The following is a 25,253-nucleotide window of genomic DNA, read 5'->3' as shown; positions in this document are numbered from 1 at the left end:
ATGTGTTCGAAAGCCTTATATCTTGTATGTGTTCGAAAGCCTTATATCTTGTATGTGTTCGAAAGCCTTATATCTTGTATGTTCTTGAAAGCTTTATATCTTGTATGTGTTCGAAAGCCTTATATATGTTTGGCGAAATACATGACGGTCTTTAAAGTAAAACCCCGTGTTGAAAGGTTACTTTATGAAATAATAAAGCATAATTCACTACCATACAACATTAAGGGAAAAACAGCCCTTGAAATATGTTTATTCAGAAACCAAAATGTCCAGGCCATAAGGATTAATGCCAATAGGAAATAAACCATGAAATGAATGCTTCCCTTTCTTCCATGCCTCGACTATGATGTCAAGTGACGTACGTTTAGGTTATTCCGCTGTCCAATGTAGTTACGAGAAGTACTTTTCGAGTTATTCCGGCATCCTAGGTGTGTTGTGAAATTGGAAACCGGCGAACACGACGACTCCATGTTCCATTTCATACTGATATAATTACTGTATTTTGGGAAACAGATGACAACACGTGTGTTTCACTATGCTAAAATAGCCATTTGTTGGTGTATGCAATGTTAATTAGCTTTTGCAGATGGTTAGAATACGTTTCAAAAGATAAGATATAAGAGTTCTACTGTTGTTTCCAAAAGCACTCTTCCCTACCTAAAGTAGTAAGTCCTGGATAAATATTGTAGATCTTATGTCAGTCGGGAACCAGATTAAAACGTGCCAATTAGCAAGAAGTTTGTTTCGTACTTTCTGATACATTTTCAAGATTTTCAGAATCGATATACGCGTAATTATCAATGTGAATAACTTGAAAATATTACCCATTATGCCCTACAGAAATGAAAGCCCCTTTTGTGTCGAACACAGACGAACCCACTTGGTATATTGCTTATGTACGTCCTTTAAATTGAACAATGTATTATATTTTAAAAAATAAAGGTATTATTGCAATGTTTATATTTTAAGATGTAGACGAAGCCATGATGGTTATATGTCATCAATGATTGAAGAGTGTGTTGATTGGGCTGGTGGATACCAGCTCTGGACATCAAATGCAATGGCTAATTTTAGGTAATAAACCGACATCTATTTGACATTGAGCTCCATATTGCTTGGTATGAACATCTCTGACAAGAAAATAAACACTCCACTGTACTCTTATCAACGATGTGTTTTATTTTACAAACACTAGATATTTCTCAACAACATGATACTTCTATAAATCAGTCAAATAAATTAATTTAATTAAATTCATCTTTAGATCACTTTGAATATACCGCTAAGTTTTAGAAGAAAAAACTATTTTAGTTCTCAGTCAGACCTCTTTTGGCAAGTGAAAAAAGAAAATGACGACTTGATTCAAGTGTTATCTTCAGAAGGCAGGTGAGTGTACAGCCTTTTGCTTTTTTCCACTTTCTCTATGTACATCTTTAAAATAACAGCCCAATATTTAGCTGTACAAGAAGATGCCATACTGTAATTCTGAATAGTCTTCCTTTTGGAGAACATGGACCGAGTAGTAATGAAGCAGATCTGTAAAAATATGGTGTATATTTTGTTTTGTTTAAGATGCCTTTCAAATCTTACGCTTAGATAATTGAAATGCACATACTCATGCAAGTTCAAACTCATACATGAATATAACATTATGGAAAACTAATGCAGTATCTTCAACTGCACACGTACTCTCACATTAACTCGTCCAGAAATTGTCGACGCAATTTGATATTAATTTTGCCTTAAGTACTTCTAGGGGCGTGAAAATATTAACCTTCCAAAGGAATATGGATGTTTGAGGATCCGAATCAAGTGAACATTTGCCATGTAAATAAAATGACACACAATACTGAAACAATCGATATTGAACACATACATGACCTGTATACCTTTCACTATAGATTAGGCCTTCAATTCACGATCCATGTTTACCCTAAAATGTCACCTTCACAAATAAACATTATATTGTTCCGATATTCACGTGAAAAGAGGATTACTGGATGCAGATATTACCGTATTTACTGTACTGTATTTATGACCGGATATTTGCAGATTTTGATTTGCAAGACTAAAAATAAGATGTAAGCAAATTTCTTTTGAAGTCTGATTTGCATAACATTTACCGCGTAAATATGCCGTGGTTGGATAAAGTTCTGTCACTTGGGAGACCGGTTCATGTACACATTCTTCTGCAAACAGAGGTGAGTTTATTTACTTCTGTAAATTAACATTTAAACCACGTTTGTATACAGGTTTGATTCTACTTTACAGATATACCGGTTCCCCACCACACCTGCTAAGAAATGACCGATAGTTTTATTTCTTCTTCTTCTTGTCTTGGGGTTTTACGCCGATTTGTTTCATATGTTGATAATGTTATACATGGCATAAGAAACCCTGTGGGGGTAAATTGACAATATTCAGACAGAAGACAATATTCAGACAGAAGAGACTATTTTCCCACAATACCCTTTCGTGACTCGAGTCGAAAAATATCCGCCAAAATGTTCATTGAAAAAACAAATTCCAGAAGGAGGGGTTAAAAAGGTTTTCCCATGATTGCAGGTGATCAGTAAAGAAAACATTGCACAATAATTTCATGGGCTGATTTGAACCAGTCAGACTAACATAAAGTGATATGTAACACTTTGTGATATCAACAGTGAAACTGCGCATACTGTTAGAAAACTGTACTGACTCTGTAAATATATATATATATATATATATATATATATATATATATATATATATATATATATATATATATATATATATATATATATATTAAGAACTACATTCCTTTTCCAATAGTGATACTAATAATGATGATGTAAAACTATGAAATAAAGTCAGAAAAACACGAGACAGTTCACTATGTTGTAATACTTTAATGGTATTGTGAATGGAGTTTTGTATGCACAAACATTGTCCATTTTTAATGTGTGAAGATTATTTGATGTTAAACGTTGAGATGCGAAATCATGTTTGACCTACTAGACTTGGGCATATTTAATCATGCCATTTTTATCTGTCACTGGAAACATCTACCACGCGTGAATCACTTCTATTCCTGAACGTTTGCCACCCACCCACCATTATTTAGATTACCATCTACATCTATTATTTAGATTACCATCTACATCTCTTATAAATGTGTACCTTGTGTTTTATAATAAATGTGAGTATAAAACCCTGCTCTGGTCCTCGTAATGTCATGCCGTTGTCATGACTATTAATGAATTCGTCAAGGAATTCATCTAAAGACATCAACAGTTCTACAAGCCTGGGACATCAACGTAAAGTGGAAAGAAGTTCGCATGTTAGCAGTTACTGTGCCATATTCATTTGCATGTTGGACAATGCGTGTGTCGTGCTGGAATTTCTGTGAATAGTTTAGGCAATGAATTATCTTACTTTCCATCATTTTGGAATATCAAAGCCAGAAATATGATGTCAGTCCATAAATGAGTGACTTCAATCATCCGATAGAGGTTTGTTACCGAAATAGTGGAGATGCAGGATAGTAATGGAATCAATGTGCCTGGCTGAAGAATCACATTTCTTTTGTCAGACTTGTTGAACAATAAGTTAGAACTAATGTTTCTGTTCATTATTGTAAGTTCTTGGTTATGTAGAACTTTTGTTTTTGTACTTTAATGTGCAAAATATTATGCATTTGATAGGGACTATTTCTAACCGTATTATGACTCAATGCATCATCAGTACGTCGTACTCTTGCTCGATTTGCAATGAAATTCACTTGTCCATTTCGTTCAGTTCTACTTAATCATATGTATGAATATACAAATAAGATTAAAAGTAAAAATGAACACCACGGACATTGAGAGGAAAACTTAATTCTGTCTAAATGTTGTGTTCAGAGGTTTTTCCCATGCAGTTGAACAGTTGATTTGGTTACCGCAATGGGTAACCCTGAGAAGGTCAAACATTGATTGGTTAACTAAGGTCATGTGAGGTGAATAGGAGTCTATAAATACGAGCACAGACAGTGCAGCAAAGTATGAACATCTAAGTAGAAAAGAATTTCACTTATATATTTTTACGTAACCGATATTAACTTTGGCACTTTAAAATCCAAAAGCTGAATCCAATTGTTATGAGAAATTTTAAATAGATTTCTTATATGATTGCTATTGAATTTAAATGCTTTATAATTATCTTATAATTCTTTATAAAGCCGTTGCTATCTCCCGCCACACTGCTGAAGTACACTAGTACTAAAATTATTTTTTTTACGTCGAGATCACACTACTATGTCAGAATGTGTTACAGTCAGTCTAATGAATTTAGCTGTTAATACACGCATGAATTTAATAATATAATTAATTTCACCATAATATGGCATATTATCTTTTGGCATTTAGACAAACAAGTCTGCTCTATATTATCAGAAATTTAGTGTTGTGACAGACGCTGTGTTTATGTAAAGTCACTATGCGAGATTGAAAAGCGTGTTCTATCTCATTTGTTTATTTATAAAAGTCATTTTTAAGTCCCAAACTCTAGTCTTTTTCATATTAAACACACAGGGTTTTAAAATAAATAACCTAACTGCAATGAGATACAGACCATATTCATTCGTTAAACATGGTTTCGCACAATGTCACCTCATTTACTACTCATGGTTTCGCACAATGTCACCTCATTTACTACACATGGTTTCACACAATGTCACCTCATTTACTACATTGGTTTCACACAATGTCACGCACCGAGATACATTTCCGGAGATGATCTACCAAAACGCTTTGGTGAGTAAATGGTGAGAAAGAAACTTGCTAAGAACTAAAATGAGTACAGTGACCTATTTGTGTAAATATAACTGACATATAAATGGTGCCAGATCATTAGGACTGACCGAATTGAAAGGCTTGAATACACATGAAAAGCCATGTCAAACGCGAGATCTAATACGGTCTCTTTATCAGAGACAATAATGCATACTTTTGTACTGGTTTAATTTCCCTTCTGTGATAGTGCCAGACCATTAAAAAAATACATTAATACTTGGTAACTTGAGATAGAATTTGTTACGTCGAAAGGCCGAGTTTGGAATCAAAAGGACATTACTATCTCGTTAATAACATGCGGTTGATGTCATTAAGGCAGGAATGGTTTTGCTTGACAATGGGACTGATTGCTCTCAGCATCAATCATTAGTGTCCTATGGGGATCAAGCAAAGGGAAGCAGTAGACAAATGGCATTAACAGAGTAAATAACAGTGCAAATGAAGTGTCATTCGCATGAAGTGAAAGAGTATAAAAACGATCTTCAATTACATATACAGAATGGATTTACCATAGACTGTTGGTTCGGGAAACCACTGATTTGACTGTTTGTCTCTGCAATAGAATTTTGGAATTTAATGCGCTTTACAATCAAAAGAATCGAAGTAGAATTCGCATTTTGCCCAAGAGTTTGTCCAATAATAATTTATAGTTATATAACGAGCGGTCTTGATTCTTTTTGATAATAGTTGTTTTACAGAGAGGCCCATAGATGATGAATCAATGAACTTGTATATTTTGAAAGTAGAATCAGTCAAATTCTGTTTTCGTTTTACTCGGAACGTTCTTGACCTTTACTGACATATACTAGGAAATGACCACATGTGTATATACCTGCCATTTTACACTGCTATATATCATAGTACCTTTATGGACGTCATACAGACTTTATTACGTGTTATCACCAATAACTGAGGCTATTAAAGCTGCATGGAATGACAATACAAATAAAGTGCAGGTACATTTTTGATAATTGGAACGTTCGAATTTTGTTCTTTCCATTTTTTCTTTAACAACGCCTGCTTCTGTATGATTGTCTTTGACACATCCATCCGGACGTTCGTCCGCCTAGTATCGTGCCAATTTGGGGAGCATCACTGTGACTACCCCAGACTCTATTTTGAAGAGTCGATGTTATTTGACTAGAATCGAAAAAAAGGACAGGATTATTCAATCGTTTGTATTATGTAATCCTATGTTACTATAGCTACGTCCCGCATGAGATATGTTTTAAATAACGTTTTAATTATTCTCAGTTCATTTGTAGTCAGTTTGTATACAAAAAGCCATAATATTGAGGAATATAAACGTAGATACATTATTTGCTATATATGAATTATATTTCCCGTTTGACTTCTGGATGCTCTATAAATTGCATACCTAGTATGTAATTGCACTGTATTGATGTATACAGTTTGTTGTATGGTACAATTAGGTCCTTAAGTTAAAAAATTTTAAAAACCTTTCTTCATTCGGTTGAGTGATCTAAATACGATTTGATGCGAATCTAGTCTCAGTATATAAGTACCTGTGAAATAATATTTGTGCATTTTTACGCGAATTGTTTGCATCTCATCAGCAAATTCTGCATATTCAGAGTAATTTATTGATTGCAACTGGATCAAATTATTCAGTACACAACTGAGAATACCAATGTTGATATTCTGTGACAGTTGTTGCATACCATGAGTGTGGGGGAGTTTCTTTGGTGCTTATGTTCTCTTTCATTTCTTTGTGTGATGCATGCATACTGCTACAGTGTTATTTTGTTGTTGTAACATTGAGAGAAATAATAAAATGTATGGGATTTATGGTTTAGTAGAGATTTCGAACTGAAGTAGAACAACAAATTTTCTATTTTTATTTCAAAATCGAATGAGGTGTAGGCCTTTGTCTGTTTATTTGTCATTTGTTACTGTAAGTTTCTCGTGTCGAATGAAGATACAACAGTATGCGCTTTCATGTCAGAACGCATTTCAAGGTATATATAACAGAAAATCAAGTAGGATTGTAACTGCAAAATTGTGTAGAATAATTTCAGTACACAGAGTAACCTGCCGTAGTAAAAATGTCACAGTACTTTATTTCGAAGTGCATTTTGTTGGTGTTAGCGTGACATATAAACATTAAGTTTGATGTATTGGCCTGGATCACTTAACTTGGCAACTTGTAATAAGTAATCTGTCCTGTTTGGGGGAAAGAACTGAATTTTAGTTACGACACGCGTGTTTAACAGTTGGAAGAGATAGGCGCGCGATGTTAACGTGAGGTCATAGCGGTAAAGTTTCCAAAAGTGACATGACAAATATAAGATTTCATGTATTTCTTCGGACGTAAATTGGGTGAATATGTAAATTATATGTCTTAAATAATTTGTATTATTTATGCTGATGATTGATTTTCCTATGTTTGTAAATGTATCTCAAGGAATCGCTAATCTACAAAATAGCATAGTTAAGGCAAGGAGTGAGGTCCGCTAATTCATTTCTGTAAATAAGTTCTGAAAAAAATGGTGTAACATTAAGAACGGATGTCAACTGATAGGTCGGCTGTTAAATTTATGGCCAAAGCCAGAGAATGAATGAACTAGGGAGGGCTAATTGTGGCACGTTATTCAGTTAAGAATATAATAGCCTCTAACAGGTCATATATTTGTTATAACATGTTGTTTGTATATTTAGTGCAATTTGCCATTGCTAGTTCCGCTGAATTTCGATAAACGATATCTGACGAAAAGGATTGGGAATATTTGTTGATCCCAAGAGATGTGTTATGATGTGATGTGATTTGTATTTTTAACGTAGCTTTAACATTTGTTCAGTCATATTGCTACGATGTCTGCAACGTGGCAGTTTATAGTGCTGAGCGCCAATCTAGGCAGCTGTTAATACCAGCTCCCCCATCCGCGGCGGACGCTCTAACCACTAGGCCACCGGAGCGGTGATCCCAGGAGAAGTTAAACCTTGCTATATATTTAGGTTGGATAAAATATATTTACTTGTAGGTAACAAACGAAATAGTTCCATAACTGATTGCACAGATGAAAAGAGAGTGCAGTCCGTAACTAAAATCTGATGACCGGAAGAGGCTAGTAGTAGAGAGGGAGAGAAGGAAAAGAGATATGGAAACGTCGACAGATCACCTGCAGTGATTTGGGAAAAACAATAAGCACCAGGTGATGCTGCCATGCCGGCAATCTGAGTTCGATCTGTCACTCGATCATATAATAAAATTTGTTCTGTTAGAAAGGCTATATGAATTTTGCATAATTTTGTAACCTAATTTCTGAGAGAAAGTGAGTCATTCACAACTGATTTTGTTTATGTAAATGATTAAACTGTTGTATTTTACACACGGGGCTCGTTTTATTCTATTCTATATCTCTGCTCATTTGTCTGTTATTCCATCCCTTAATTTCATGTTTTATGTTATTAATTGCTTGACCGCTACGGTGGCCTAGTGGTTAGAGCGTCCGCCTGAGATGCGGGAGGTTGTGGGTTCGATCCCCGGCAGAGTCATAAAAAAGACTTACAAAAATGGTACTAACAGCTACCTTGCTTGGCGCTCAGCATTAAGAGGTTAGTGTTAGGACTGGTCGGCCTGGTGTCACGATAATGTGACTGGGGCATAGGGTTATCGGAACCTTGGCTATCGAAGATGCTTACATCGTAGTGATATGACTGAACATTTTTTAAATCTTAAAATTCCGAATAACACACACACACACACACACACGATTGTCCGCATTCTTTGCATAAGTCTTGAGGTAATTTTAATTTGCGCAGGCACATATAACGCAAGCATATAAGTAGACAGTTTTCGAAAAATACTAGTTCACAAGATAAACACAGTATGTCTGCCGTCACATGTAAAAAAAAATATAATAACGTGAGCTAAAATGTGTAATCGAAGTGAGTTCTTCAATTTACTGTAGAAGGTATTTTAAAATTTCCCGTGTCACTATCAATGCCGAAGACCGCAAAGCACTATCTAATTGCAAATGGACTTTTGCCAAACAAAATAGTTAGAATTCAATACTAGTTACATGCATAAGGTAGCGATGTTTTGCTGGAAAAAGAATGGTAAATAGAAAGCAGTGACAATTGACGTAGAGCTGTCGCATTTTAAATGGGTTCCATCATAAACAAGCAAACTAGTTTGAAAGGTTGTTGTTTTTGTGGGTTATAACGGCATTATAACAGTATTGGCTATATCACGCAGAGGGAATTGGAGATACGAATCTAAAAACTCCACATATTGTTAAAAAGATCAAGGGTACAAACGATATATAAATTTTAATGTATAAGTACCTTTCTTCGATAATACATTTTTAGCATATCTATTATACAAGATAAATACCTATTTGTTTCTCCATTTGTTGTAAAGGGAGGTTAAATGAGTTTATGAGTGAAATAAGACTGAATGACTTGAACAGTGGTATCAATTTTAACAGATTAACACCTGTTTCAATATTAAAATGATAAACAATCCCCGAACGCACCAGCGCGAACGGGTTATATAATAGACTGCATCATTTTGATATGAGCTATTTACGATATATCTTGTCAGATAAATCTCTCAATATTTACATGAAAAATACACCCATAGAATTACTTTGATCTTTTAGTACAGCATTATTTACTGTGGACTTTTGTGATGCCATCTAACCATTCCGTCACACTTTGGGTTACTGTTGATGCCATGTGCCATCAAAAGATGTATCCATTGTCCAGAAATAACTACATCTTTTTCTCCAAGCGTTACGTTTGCAAAAGGAGATGAAACGGGTTCTGGTTAGAATAGATTATTTTAATAGATTAACATCTGTTTCAATATTGGAATCGTAAACAATCCCGAATTCAACAGTGCGATGGGGTTATTTAAGAGATTGCAATAATGATAAGAGCTATCTATGTCATGAAATATATTTTCAAAGTACATGCGATTTCAGATATGTCAGAATGTTAATGCCTCTGTGCCTGCATCAATGTTTAGATACGGCCATCATGATACCGACTAAATGAGAACAGAATGTGAAATATTTGATAATTTACCTCTGAGTCAAACAAAATTTATCTGATTGTTTTCTTTCACATTATTTATACTTCAGCCAGCATACACATTTATGATACATCGAATAAAATACATGCGTATAAAAACTTGTATTTTCCGCGTCGTGACTGGTGCCATGTACAAGCACTTACAAAAGTTATTTTTATTTCCTATTGTCTCAATCTTAACTTGTGAGATTTACCTCTAATACGGTTAATTGTAGGAAAGAAATGGTATTATGTGTTGGTTACCATGTAGACTGTTCGTTATTATGCTTCCAACCACGTTGAATGAACTAAAATCTACGTTGATATTGTCCAGTGTATTTGTTATCCAAATGTGCATGGCTCAGAATTAAATAGGAGATAAAATATACAAGCACAGATGAATAGTTAGTATCTCTTGTCCATCGTAAAAGTTGTCCATCGTAAAAGATGTCCATCGTAAAAGCCGTGCATAATATCTGCAGTAAACCTTTTATTCAGTTTTCTTAGTTTCCGATCTAATTTGGCGAAATGTGTTATGAACGCTGGACTACCCATTAATAAACATGTATAGCGATATTGCTCTCTGTGTTAAAATAGAAAATGTATCATACTGATGCGCAAGCCGACAGCACAACAGTGTGAATTTTTACCGTGTAAACGGGGACACAGTTTTCGGACTGATACACACGAGGTTTTGAGTCGAGTGGAACGTGTGTATTGTTGTGTATAGGACAATGAGGGAAGGGATTATTGCAATCATTTTTAAAGGAAAAGGGGATAGGGAAGCTATTAAAAACTGGAGACCGATATCACTTTTAAACACTGATTATTCAATTTTAAGTACGATACTAACAAATAGGGTAAAGGGTGATTTAGGCAAAATAATTAATATAAATCATACTTGTGAGGGAAAAGGGAGGGATATTCAAAGTAATATTTTAAATATAAAAACTATAATAGACTATATTAATGAAATAGGTACGAAGGGTGCTAAAGTACTCTTCGACCAAGAAAAAGCTTTTGACCGATTAGAGCACAACTATATACAGAGAGTACTAGAGAAATTTGGCTTCGGATTAAATTTCCGAAAGTGGACTGAACTTCTATACACAGGAATAACCTCGTGTGTACATTTAAATGGAAAATGCACGAAAAAATTTGAATACAACGATCGGTGAGGCAAGGCTTCCCACTATCAACACTATTATACGTAATAGCAATTGAAATCTTAAGTTATAAAATACATAACAAACCAGGAATACAAGGTATCCAAATACCAAATCTAAAAGAAGATTTAAAATGCCTCAGCATGCAGATGATTGCACAAAATTTATAAGAGATGCAAAATCCTACAAACATCTAGAGAAAGAAGTAAAAGATTTCGGGAAAGAATCAGGTTTAAAAATAAACCATGACAAGACCGAAATCTTAAAAATAGGCAACTGGAGAGGAAACCACCCTGTGCTATCTCCTCACCTACTGAATGACAGTGAAAGCTTTAGGGGTATATTTTGGAAGAAAAGAAACAATAGAAATCAACAAACATGTAATCCAAAGTATAAGAAAACATGGAAAACTCTGGGCCCTAACGCCACAATGTATAATGGAGCTGGCCCAAGTGGCTAAAACATATTTGTATTCCAACATTGACTATATAATTAGATCAAATGATATGGAGAAAAAATTGAATAAGTTGGATCATGAAATTATAGTCTAAATATGGGGTTACCAAACCCACTGCATCATTAAAGAGACCCTGTACAAATCAAAAAGTAGAGGAGGATTAGGACTGCCAAGTAATAAGAATTATAAAATAACACATGTAGAAAATGGTTTGTAATCAAATACATTTTGAGATTCTGGCATAGTACAATAATTATGGCTTTTATGAAATTTAAAAACAAAGGGGAGGGGAGGGAGATTGGGAGAGGGCTTCGGTTTGCAACCCAAGTAGGGGTCTGTACCGTCAGTGCACGCGCTGGAGCCCTAATATCTCCCCCTCCAGTATTTTTAATGATATCTAAATAGATTATAAAATAATACATTCTATTGGATTATAACCACAAAAAAAAAATATGAGAAAGAACACTATGGATTTTTTTTGTTGAGTTTATGCTATCGCATAATAACTATGGTTTTTATGAAACTATACAAAAGGGGATAGAGATGAGGGAGGGCTGCGGTTTACAACCCAAGGAGGGGTTTGTACCGTCAATGCATGGGCTGAAGCCCTAATCCCATCTCCCACCATCCCACAGCAAGTATTTATATTGATAATTTAATAGATGTACTTCATTGTGATGAATCCAATGTATGTACCAGTAGTCCATGCTCATTTTCGATAGGAATATAACTTGAATGACAAGTCAATTTTTTTTACTCTGTCAAAACAAATTAACAGTGGATACCCGAAGGGACAAATAAAAGGAAACCAAACTTCACAAGGCTTTTATTAGGGAAAACCCTTTCCCTCTCACCTTTCCCCTATCCATTGTTTCCTCTCTCTTCCCACACTCCCAATCTATCCCGTCCTATGTTGTCCTATCATATACATCTATAGCACTCAAACAATATAGCAAACATACACATAGCATACACAGGACGTACGGGACGCTTGTCAAAGGTTCACGGTAACATAACAAGGGAAGAGACTCCGACTAGGGACAAACCTAGATCGGAAGAACAACCCTTTAGATAACACTAGAAAAAAAAAATACCCCATCAAAAATTTGCGAATAAATAAAATTTTGATTACAATTCTTTTATATAAAAGAATACAAACACACACCCTCGGTGGACACACTAACACATAAAAACACCTTTTTATTTTTTTGGAAATGGGGGGGGGGCATCTATCTTGTGCTTCCCCGCAAAAAAGTAATTTGGCGGGAATACTTAGAGATGGGATTCTAAGGAAAGACAAAGCTTCGTAAAGGTCAATAAGTTATTTGCTAGATTTTTGCAGAATATTACGGCATTGTAATTGTAATTATGTGTAGTATGTATACTTAATTACTAGGATTGTTTAGTACGTTTCTAGTGTTTAGTTTACATGCGTATTTGAGAAATGAGTTTGAGTATTATGCAGATAATTATTTAGATTGTTAGCTTGTGGTACGAATTAATGTTGTAATTTCCTATTAGGTTACTTTGTAGTAAACTAGTGCATTTATTCATGTGATATGTTAGATTTTACACATGCTTGAATTGTGAATTGGAAAAAGGTTGAAGTGTGTAAGATTAGTTAATATGGATGTATGGGTATATCATAGCATGGATATTTGAATATTTGTGTACTTTGTATGAGTTGTAAAGTAAATAAATGCGTCTGATTGTTGTGATATTGTTTACTATAATGGGATTAGGAATATGTACTGATGTTAAGCAATTTATTGATGTATATATGAAAAGTAATTGTTACAAGAACGTATGAATATTTCGATGTGAATGAATGCGTGACCGAAGTTAATAGCCGTTATCTGATGACAGGCTGGGTGTAGTGTGAGATGATAGGGCTTAAGGAAATATTGTTGTTGTTACTGTAGTGTTTAACGCTATTTTTCAGCACACGACAGGTTATACAAGGCGGCCAGTATTAATGGTGGAGGAAGAACCCTGGAAAACCCGGAAAGAACCACCGACCCACGAGATTAAAGAAATATTGTACTGTCCTTGTGTTTTCACAGGAAGCTTTTTGGGGAACAGAACTTCCAGTTGAGTGAATCCCGACTCTCTAAGAGGGGAGGCGGAAATAAGACAAGCAGAGCAGTCGGAGTCGGAGTCGACAAGTCTACTCGGTATAGAGTCGAAGATGAGGAAAAGGAGTCGAGGAGGAGAAAGTGGAGGAGGAGGAGGATGAATAGCGAGGAGTCGGTGGAGAGAAGGAATTTGGAGAAGGTCAGGAGGAAGAGGAGAAGGAATTGGAGGAATAGAAGAGAAGAATACACAGATAAATAGAATAATAGGAGAGGTGGAAAGCTATCTCACACTACAACTCAAATGATGCAATAGACTATCACAGGGTCGAGCGGAAGGAGAGTACTTGGGAAATTTTAATAATTTGATTATTGAATTGTCATTTAATTCTTATTAGTTGAATTTCACCTTTTGTATATTCAGTCATTTAACTGTCCGCATTGCTGACTGGGGGCGCGGAGCTTTACATCTCTCTTTCACTAATTTAACTTCCAAACAAACTCGAGCCTGGGTGGGACTTCTATAATAATTTAAATAAATATTGGAAGTACCCCACCCCACACCTAAATATTGGAAGCACTCCACAGTGTCGGCATAACAACCCCATCACGCCACAAAGAACTATATTATAGGGTAGTAAATACCACGCATTTCTCCATGTTACTTTTTCTTACTTGCGAATTTAAAATTCAAACGTGAACTATCACAACCATATTTTCTCATCGACTGATGTAATTTGAATCTCATGTCAACTACTCATATTTTAAAATATGATTCATCTGCATGAATGAAAAAATAGTAATTTATTTATATGTCTCTATAAGCTTTGTGGACCTATTTATGGGCAATATTTAGAACACAGCTTTGGTCCTTTCCAGACTCTTTGCAAAAGACTATAATGATTAACATTTATACCATGGTAATTATCATTTTTCACTTGCATTTAACTGATGTTGTTAAATATTTGGATAACATGCATTATGAAAATAAAGTTCCTTGTTTTCAAATAGGTTTGAAGAAGGTTCAAAAGAAAAATCAAACCATTCAAAACTCAGTATATTCTGAGTTTACATTGATATATGGTATCTTTCCAAACGAAATTCAGCTACAATAATGATGCCGGACTCGATCCAATTATTGCAAACCCTGAGAAGCGTATGGTGGCAAATAAAGAACATGTGCTACAGATGCAAATGTAGGTTGACTAATTTTCTGCCAGAGACCGTATGGTCCTACGTATTGTAGAAAATGGGGTACAGATGTATGTTGAATGTATTTCTCTAACAGAGATAGCGAGGTCCTAAGTATTGTAGAAAATGTTGTACAAATGGTTGAAGCATTTTGCTATCAGAGATAGCGAGGTCTTAATTATGAGATCTGATACAGACGTAGGTTGAATGTCTTTGTTACCGGAGATAGTGAGGTCCGAAGTATTGTAGAAAGTATGGTGCATTGATAAATGTAGGTCAAATGTATTTTTGTTGCCAGAGATAGTGAGGTCCGAAGTATTGTAGAAAGTATGGTGCATTGATAAATGTAGGTCAGATGTATTTTTGTTACCAGAGATAGTGAGGTCCGAAGTATTGTAGAAAGTATGGTGCATTGATAAATGTAGGTCAGATGTATTTTTGTTACCAGAGATAGTGAGGTCCGAAGTATTGTAGAAAGTATGGTGCATTGATAAATGTAGGTCAAATGTATTTTTGTTACCAGAGATAGTGAGGTCTGAAGTATTGTAGAAAGTATGGTGCATTGATAAATGTAGGTCAAATGTATTTTTGTTACCAGAGATAGCGAGGTTCTAAATATCGTAGAAAATGTGGTACAGATGTAAATCTAGGTTTGACTTTACTTTTACCAGAAATAACGAGGTCCGCAGTATTGTGGAAAAGGCAGTACAGATGTACATGTACTCTCAATGTAATATGTTACCATAATAAATGAGATCCTAAGTAATATTTTTATATACTTGGTGCATTTATTCTAAATAAGTTAATAATTATGTTGACATCCTATGATCATATTTGTAAAGGCTTCATCCAATGGCTATACTGCGCAATATTCTAAATACGTTGTCTTGTTTTGGATATTCGTGTGTCTGATTTACAAATGCATTCAGATAGATAACAAATAAATATAGTCAAGGATAGAAATAGAGTCAAAGAAAATTAATTGCACTTGGGTGATGTAACGATGTCATGCTTTGATGTTATTTATCTTCGTGCGTATCAATTCTCATGGTTTTGAGAAAACAAGATTTTTTTGTTGTTACTTAAATTCATGACCTGGGGAAGGGATTCTGTTGCTTTTTTTTTGCACAGAATGATCAGTGTTTGTTGGATTTTGTTTTGGATTTTTGGCTTTCAGCAATAATAAAATCTACAAAATTAAAATTCCAAGTAAAAGGAAATTGTAAAATAAGAGTAAACTGCCTTAGGAATAGCTTTTTCGACTGACATTTGGGTAAATGCTATGTGGGGAAAACTTTTTATTCATCTTCCATTCAAAGAATGAACAGGCAGTTGATAGCATGAAAACTGTGATGCATTTTAGAAAGAAGATTCTTTGTCATTTCGTTCTGCTTGATGTTGGAACTATATAAATGATCTTTTCCACTATGGTATATTGCATTTCCCTCTTGGATCACTCGATCCTTACATTATTAAAGCCTGTACAATGCAAGACAGTAATCTTCTATATTTTTTGTTGTCTTCAGGTCAGCAAAGCGTATATATATATATATATATATATATATATATATATATATATATATATATATATATATATATAAAGAGAGAGAGAGTCTATAAATCAGTAATGATGCAAAGGAATTGTCATCTTGGACAATGAAATGTATACTCACATGCAACACTATTGGATCCCGCAGAGAATGTTTTCTCAACTCCCCGCACGTGTAACTGTAGCGGCGTAAACTTGCACGAGAATACCGCCTTAATTCCGTTGTTGTACTCCTTCGATGAGTCAACATGGCAGAACACATTTATGTTATCCTAGATATTTAACACAAAACACACTCTTATCCAGCTGAAGAGAAACAGGCATTTGCACATTCATAGATCCTAACATATGGAACTATTCCCGGTAGAGAGAATTCAAATAAAAAATATTTTCCAATAAATCAATGATGGAATCATATTTCTCCTCTGCAGATGCAAGATGACTTGAATTGGCATCCCGACAGATGATTTCGTCAGCCAAATGCAAGTAATCAAAGCAAAACTTTAAACCAGTTTCATCAATACATTTCTTACTGCGTTCATTGGCACTTTGTTTTGCCGTGCTATCAGCAACTACCCGTATTTTGCTTTCAAGGGAGACACCTGTGAAGTCACAATATTCCGTTCAATTTAGCTTGCAGTCACCATGAATCGTGTCAGACGAGGGCGACGCTCAATTATATGTTTGATCTGAAAACAAATTAGAACAACTATTGTAGTAAATAAATCAACAGAATTCATGAGTATTGGATTGTGACACATTGCGCGAACAAATAGAAACGTACTAGATAAAGTCAAGTAGACAAATTGTATCAATAATAATTCTTGAAATGATTAAAATTGTATGACGTTGAGGTAAATTTCAAATTAGCCATCGTGAGACAGAAATGTTAAGTTACATCACATCTCCAATTGGTTTATTTTATTAGAAACATTAGCTGACTTTTAATAAAATGTCAGCATGAAGGATAACAAAAGACGCGTTTAGTTCCTATGTTCTAAACCAGATGCACCTTTATCTGCCACTCTATTAGCGATCAAGGAAACACAAAACAAAGGTCTGCGTAAACCTATAAGGTCCACACATTCTAAACAAGAAAGTTCACGCATATAAAGTGACAATGTTGTAGACTTATTTAAATCTGTAATTTTTCTTGTTTCTTCAGATTCTAATACCAGGTCTATCCATCCGCTGTTATAAATAAAATATTTATATTATTTTATTATTTCTATGATCAGTCTCTTGTCAACTGTTATTGACTACAAACAGTCAACTCAATTATCCGATCCCTGTCCACAGCTCATTGGTATCATAGTAGTCTCTGCTAGACGTGCTTGACGTATTGAATATATATTGTGCTGAATTTGCATCCTTCATAACTAGCTCAGTTCAATTATTTGCATGGTCGAATGGTTGTATTATCATTTCTTCCGAATGGGCTATAATGAATGCATGTCATCATTTTGATTGGGTAGTTGAATATGTGCTTTGGTTATTAATCCAATTTTGCGATTTGTGTACAAAACTGGCATGTGTACATACATCCTCCTCCACTGAGTTCGATATGATCGGTAAAGTTCTGAAACAAAGTTAATGAAAGATAATGATTTGTTTGTTCTTCTTCCTACTCCGTCTCTCCATATTTTTTTATACTTATTCGTCACAACTATCTTCATTTCCTTATTTCTGTTCTTCTTCTTCTCCATTTTATCCTTATTATTATTAGATGAATCTTTAGTTTTGTTAAGTTTTCTCCAGATTTTCTGGTAACGTAAAACATATCGATCAAAAACTAGTTCTGTACCATAAACCTTGATTATTTTTCCTTATGATGTTAAGCGATATTGACCAGTTATTAAATGTAAATGTATTCTGCTCAAATGGCACATGGTTATTTAACTCTCTTTCTCCACCTTGTCTGTTCAACAGGCAGGTATTATGTTTGAGATAAGGATAAGATGGGCAGTTGCTACAAACGTTTTCCTCTAACTGACCCTGGACACGTTACTTTCTCACTAATATATCTTTTAATGGGTTCCTGGCTTAATTATTTTCCGCTCCGCATTAATTTGGAACAATAATTTTGGATGATATAGTTACACAAAGTCAAGTGAAGTATTATCTCTCAACCTATGCATAGATATTCGACAGATTGGTGTAAATACAAGTGTAATAATAATACAAATCATAGGTATTCGACATATTGGTGTAAATACAAGTGTAATAATAATACAAATCATAGGTATTCGACATATTGGTGTAAATACAAGTGTAATAATAATACAAATCATAGGTATGCGTCATATTGGTGTAAATACAAGTGTAATAATAATACATTTCATAGGTATGCGGCATATTGGTGTAAATACAAGTGTAATAATAATACAAATCATAGGTATGCGTCATATTGGTGAAAATACAAGAGTAATAATAATACATTTCATAGGTATTCGACATATTGGTGTAAATACAAGTGTAATAATAATACAAATCATAGGTATTCGACATATTGGTGTAAATACAAGTGTAATAATAATAATACATTTCATAGGTATTCGACATATTGGTGTAAATAAAAGTGTAATAATAATACAAATCATAGGTATGCGTCATATTGGTGCAAATACAAGTGTAATAATAATGCAAATCATACCGTAAACACTACACTAATGAGTTGCAAAAAAAAACTACCTCAAATGCATAATATGCGAGTGACATACGTGTAAAGCATTTTAATTTTGATGCTATAAATTCTTGGATCATATCAAGTTACGTTGAATTACATAGAACTCATTTCAATGGAGTTAACTGTTCGTTTTATGCATGGCAGAGGCGGTGACAGCGTTGGCAACATGGCTACCTCCCATTTTCTATTCTGTTAAGAGTTGGTAGTTCCATGCGTGTTTTAATAAGGTATTGGTAGTTTCGTGTGTTTTAATTCAATAAGTCTGATCATCAGGTAACACCTAGAACTCCACTGCCGTTTACAACTGAAAATGTGATTTCACATTGAGAAATGAATACTGGTCTAAATATGACATCACAGATATCAAGCGACATTGCTCATGGAATTCAGTTATATTTCCTTTAAACTTGATCACAACATTGTATATACGTTCAATACCAAAAATATCTCACATCCCAGCATAGTTATGCAATATGCAGAGCGATTCTTCATTGTCGCTTTTAGACACGTATTTATTATGTCATGAAACAGTAAAAGGGAAATTGTATTCTTTGCTTCATGTCAATACAGGCTAGTGTATTTTTTGTTCAAACATATGTTATTGACATAATAGGATATAATTAGATTGGGCACATGTTCTAACGACTTAAATCAGCCCTCTCCTAACATGATATAAGGATTGCAACATATTAAACATCCAGTAGCGGTTATATATTTACATACATCATGCAACATTCTATATTTTTTATTTGCATCGCCCGTTCCCCAGGAGAGTAAATCTGAAGCTAATAGTTGCATATGACATTTAAAGTAAATTTCTCATCAACTCAGCTCTCTCTCTCTCTCTCTACTGCGCTTGGGACAGAGTATGGAAAAGTGCATGGCGGTTTCGATCCCACCGTATGGACAAAAGGTGGTGTCAGCAAGTGGAACACGGTAAAGATAAGCTTTTAAGGAACTTACAATGTGTTGTAATCTAGTATGGATAATATCCAGTGTTTGAGCAATAAAACTCCTCATTTTGCTAGACAAAAGTTTTGGACATAAAACTTTTTCAAAGCACTGTAAGACATAGTACATTGAGTATCTTGTTCAAGATTGTTCCACAAAGACAACTGTATAGGCATAAAAGATGATTTAGTAAATTTTATCCGAAACTACAAGTGACCATATTGTTTGAACGTCGAAAGTTATAATTTGTTTGTTCGGACACAGGAGGAGCGAGTAATTCAAAGATGTAGTCTGGAGTTTGGCTCATTCTAATGTTGTCGAGTGTTAGTAAGTTTTGTATTTTTCTTCTAGACTCAGACTTTTCCCACCCTGTTTCGAAAATAGACTAGTGTATGTCTTTGGCGTGCACGATAATCCGCGCAGGTTTTCAGCCTAATCATTACAACAGACGTTTTTTGATGGAGAACTTATGAAATTTTGCAGCCATTATGAAATGTTAGTCATTTTAGGTCATGTATTCATAACATAAATATATTTCCACATTCATAATATAGGAAATCAATTGAACACATTAATTTATAAGTGAATACGATCTGTAGCAATGAATATGTTAAAAATGTTATATGTTTTAAAAACAGATATCCAAAGTGAGATTTACATTCCGTTATAGTTTCCTGCTAAAGCAAGATATGGACCAGTTTCATTGATAAGTGGGATATCGAGATCCAAGTCCACTCTTAAATGCAACGTTTTAAGACAGTTTTAATGAGTAAGCATGATATCGAGATCTAACACCACTCTTAATTGCAGTTTTAAGACCAGGTTGATGGATAAGCGTGATATCGAAATCCAAAACCACTCTTAATTGCAGTGTTTTAAGACCAGTTTCATGGATAAGCGAGATGCAGAGATCGAATACCATTCAAGATGCAAACGTCATTGAATATTGGTTTCGTTCCTCCTGAATCAGAATGTTTTAGTTTTAAAATCTCCTCGAGACGCCGGTTTTTTCCTCCCTATTTAATATTGCACTGAAACTTTGAAGAGCGTTTGATTCAATATTGTATGGAAAACTGGAAATTGTGGCTTAGACAGCTTGTTTTCTTCACTGGTAATCATTGTCACCAGAGCAACTTGCTCTATTTAATACCAGGCCTAAATTACACTACCGTTTTCAAAACTCGTCTTCAATTTAAGATTCAAAGTAGTCTTGTTTATGATATTGACGATGCTATTGGGTCCTTTGTGAAAACAGATAAAATGCAAGGACCTATAAAAAAAACCTCAAACTAATTCTAATTTTGAAATTATACGCATGTTGATCCCTTATTATTAGGTTTATAAACACTTCGAAACTTAAGGAGATCATAATTTTGGAACACAATCAATGTTATTTTTCAGGAGAATGCAATATGTAATGACTCCTAGTTCTTAACCATGCAATATCAGAAAGACTGTGAAATGCCAGAAATTTTGAGGAAAACCATATTAGCTGTTTTACGAGACTGGGGCTAGGTGTATGCTCTGTGGCACTGGATTCATATTTGTCATTCAGAAAATGGTAAAATAACTAGAGGTCTTTTAGCGCGTAGGAGCACGTATTTATACATTAACAATTTTGTCTAGTTTTCCATAAATTCTATATCATTGTGACATAGATAATATTAGAATCACTTCGATTAAATTGAAGTGCTTTTAGGTACACACTATGAGGTCTATTTGTGCTATAACTTCTTTTTAAATTTTATCTGCTTTTTAAATGAGCAATTGTGTCATACATAAAGTTTATCTAAAGTTCAAGACATTATTGAAGCTTGCCTTCTAGTGAATACTAAACAGAGGGAGAATATACTGATTCATATCAAAATAATGGGTTCCTTAGTGTTATATTAGTATCTCTCGATAATAATCCAGTTTGAACGGATTCGTCCCTATATAATTACTGTGGCGCAAACTTGCAAACGTGCGTGTATCAAAATAGTACAATATACAGGAGGAAGTAACTTCAGTATATTCATTGCGGGAAAAGATTCCCTTTCTCGAAAAAAAGACTCGTAAGCATTTATGGTGAATACATTATTAGACCGAGGTTTTCAGACCGAGTATTTGTTGGCTGTCTGACAGGAGATAAGTTGATGACGTTTCATGAAGCCACTCATACAAAACACCTGGTCATCGTAATCATCGGTTTCCGTTAAACTCTGACGTTTTACTTTCAGTACTGACTGATGGGTACATTCTGTCAACAACCATTATCAGTATTACGTGTTGAGAAAATTAACAGAAAAATGCTTGATGCTTTACAACATTTATAATTCGTCCCATCTAAGAAGTCCTATTAAATGGAGACACACACATACATATCACAGTATTACTGTCTTATTTATGTTAACTTGCACATATTATAATTAGAAATCATTGCACTACATAAGCCTGAGGTTTGATCATCAAAAATGAGCATTTGCACGATGTGATAAATATATTCTTACCTTTGTACTTATGTGATAAATATATTATTACCTTTGTACTCATATGACAAATATATTCTTACGTTTGTTTTTATGTGATAAATATCTTCTTACGTTTGTAATCATGTGATAAATACATTCTTACGATTGTACTCATGTGATAAATATACTCTTTCGTTTGTACTCATGTGATAAATATATTATTACGTCTGTACTCATGTGATACATATATTATTACGTTTGTATTCATGTGATAAATATATTCTTACGTTTGCACTCATGTGATAAATACATTCTTACTTTTGTACTCAGGTAATAAATATATTCTTACGTTTGTACTCATGTGAAACATATTTTATTTCAGTTGTATCATATAATAAATAGGTTCTTAAACTTGTATTGTCTGATAATAGATTCTTACATTTGTAACCTATGACAAAATAAATTCTTACATTTGTATTCGTATCGAAAATGAGATTTTTGAATCTCTTCGGATAAGAGATATAAATTATTCGACTGCTTTCTAAACAAACTTAATTTGAAAGTAGCACTAAACAAGTTCCTCATATAATGAAAAAAATATTATAGGAATCTTGTTCGATAAGCAACACTCTTTGAAAATAGATCTGATTATCTTATTTTTGTAAAAACGTATCTTCGCTCTCGATACAAATATTTTTGACGTATCATGCATACTGACACGAAGAGAAGCTAATGAGTGGAGTAACATTTATAAATATAATGCAACATTAACATGCTCAGGTATTTGTAGTTTTTATTTTCGATTGCACAAAACACAATAACAGATGCAAGGGTTGAAAATGAACGACATTGATTGACAGATCGATGGCTTTAGGATTTCAATCATTAAAATATGGAAGCAGGGACAGATGCAAGATTCAGCGTATATAATTATAAACAAACATAATACATTTCGTTTTTGAGAGAAATGTCCCAAATGGAAATAATCTCTCAATTTAAATAGAGGGAGCTTCAAAGTTAGCTACAATGTACGAAACGTGAAAAGAGTGTGTTCCTCATTAACAAAAAGGGAAGAAAATCGAAACTTTGCAACCCAGCAATAATAAAGCCATTGTTACAAAGCGATTTTCAATGTACATGAGGAACCTACTCATCATCATTTCTGTTTGGAGGAAGAGTCCATTTTCAGTGAAGTTGATTGCGAAGCCTACAAAGAGCAGATAAACACTGTGTCGTCTGCATCCACTATATGCAATGTCTGAACATAATCTTTCCAAGAAAAATGGAAATAAAGGTGGAAAATATTCCCTTAGATATCGACCTAACGGAAAGTTATGACATTTTCCAGAACTTGCTTAACTCTATGAACTACATCACTGATGTTGTGCGTAAAACACAGATTAGACCAGGAAAATATAGACACCGTGTTAGTTCTGAAGTTCCTTCATATCTGAAACGCAAAGAGGTGACAATGTTAGGGAATGCTTAGTGGCAGTCAAGTCAGAAATTATAAATCAATGAATGAAATGAGTAAATCCCTGTTAAGGTATTCGTTTAATCCAGGATCGCCAATACCAATTTTTATCCCTAGGTGCTTGATTGACCAATAAAAGAAAGACAAGCCTAAAATTATGTTAAAGGAAAACGGCTTTTGCATTCTTTAACCTGATACTGTTTTATGACTGATGCATCTCCACGCCACTCACGTTACGTCTGAAATTATCTGACAGAATTATAAGTCGAGTCTGAGTCTGACGATGAGACTACATGTATATCTCTATTATTGAGATCAGGGCGTAATTATTGTCGGTATTATTTGTTTTAAAATATTCTTGTTGATCGCTTTTATTACAAGTTAGCTATCAGTTAAATCTAGCAATACATTTTTATAATTTTTAAAGGTTCTGGTGAAATGTTCATTTATTTAAACACACACACACTCACGCACACATACATACACAAACTCACATCCACATATGGCAACATGATTTTTTCCCATTCAGACCTAATCAGATCTTACAGACAATCAATGTCAAGCGAGACCGAGTTAAGTTCCCAATTAGCACATTATAGTTGCATAATCAGATTGCAAGCAAATCCAGAATTTCAACATATTTATCGTTAAATAATAACAGTCCAGTATTTAATGACTTCGGATGGCTAATACATTTTCCTAAATGTCGTAAATTGAGTTTTGTTGGTTAGTTTTGGTGCTTACGCAAAGCTGATTAAATCTTTCTACACAGTTTGGGAACCAGAAGCTTGGAATATAATCAGTGTTTGCCGGGTATATAACTGTAATTCCCGTCCGTTAGTAGCAGGAATATAGGTTTGTGGTTGGGAAGTACAATGGAGTGAAGTTGAGTGCAGGTTACGTATGGTTAGTTATGAACATAACACGATATGTTACATAATATTTCGCTTGATTAAATTTTTCAATTCTGTATGCAAATAATTATTAATTTGCTAGCTTCAGAGCCATATACGTTATGTCCGTATTATTACTTTATCAGAAAATGACTTAATTAACGAGGATAAAAAGATATCAGATGCTCGACGATGCACGTTATGATTTTCTTGTGACAGGAAATACATTACAAGAGAACGTTTTGTTCTTCTATCTGCATAACGAATATGTAAGCTTTGCTTTCGGGAACTCTTACTTTATATTTCACATAGTCCTCTTTTTGTATGAATGCTGTCAGTGTTATGTCTGTATTATATGTTGGTGTTATATCAGTATGATCAGTCAGTGATATGTCTATATTATGTCTATGTTATGTCAGTATTATATGTCAGTGTTATGTCTGTCTGCTCTGTATGTATGTATTATTATGTGCTCATTGTTTTCTCCGTTAACTTTACATTGTCAGAACCGTGCAA

Source organism: Sinohyriopsis cumingii, chromosome 13 (assembly GCF_028554795.1).
Source record: "Sinohyriopsis cumingii isolate HCF-2022 chromosome 13, ASM2855479v2, whole genome shotgun sequence".
Lineage (NCBI taxonomy): Eukaryota > Metazoa > Mollusca > Bivalvia > Unionida > Unionidae > Sinohyriopsis > Sinohyriopsis cumingii.
This window is presented reverse-complemented; position numbering follows the sequence as displayed.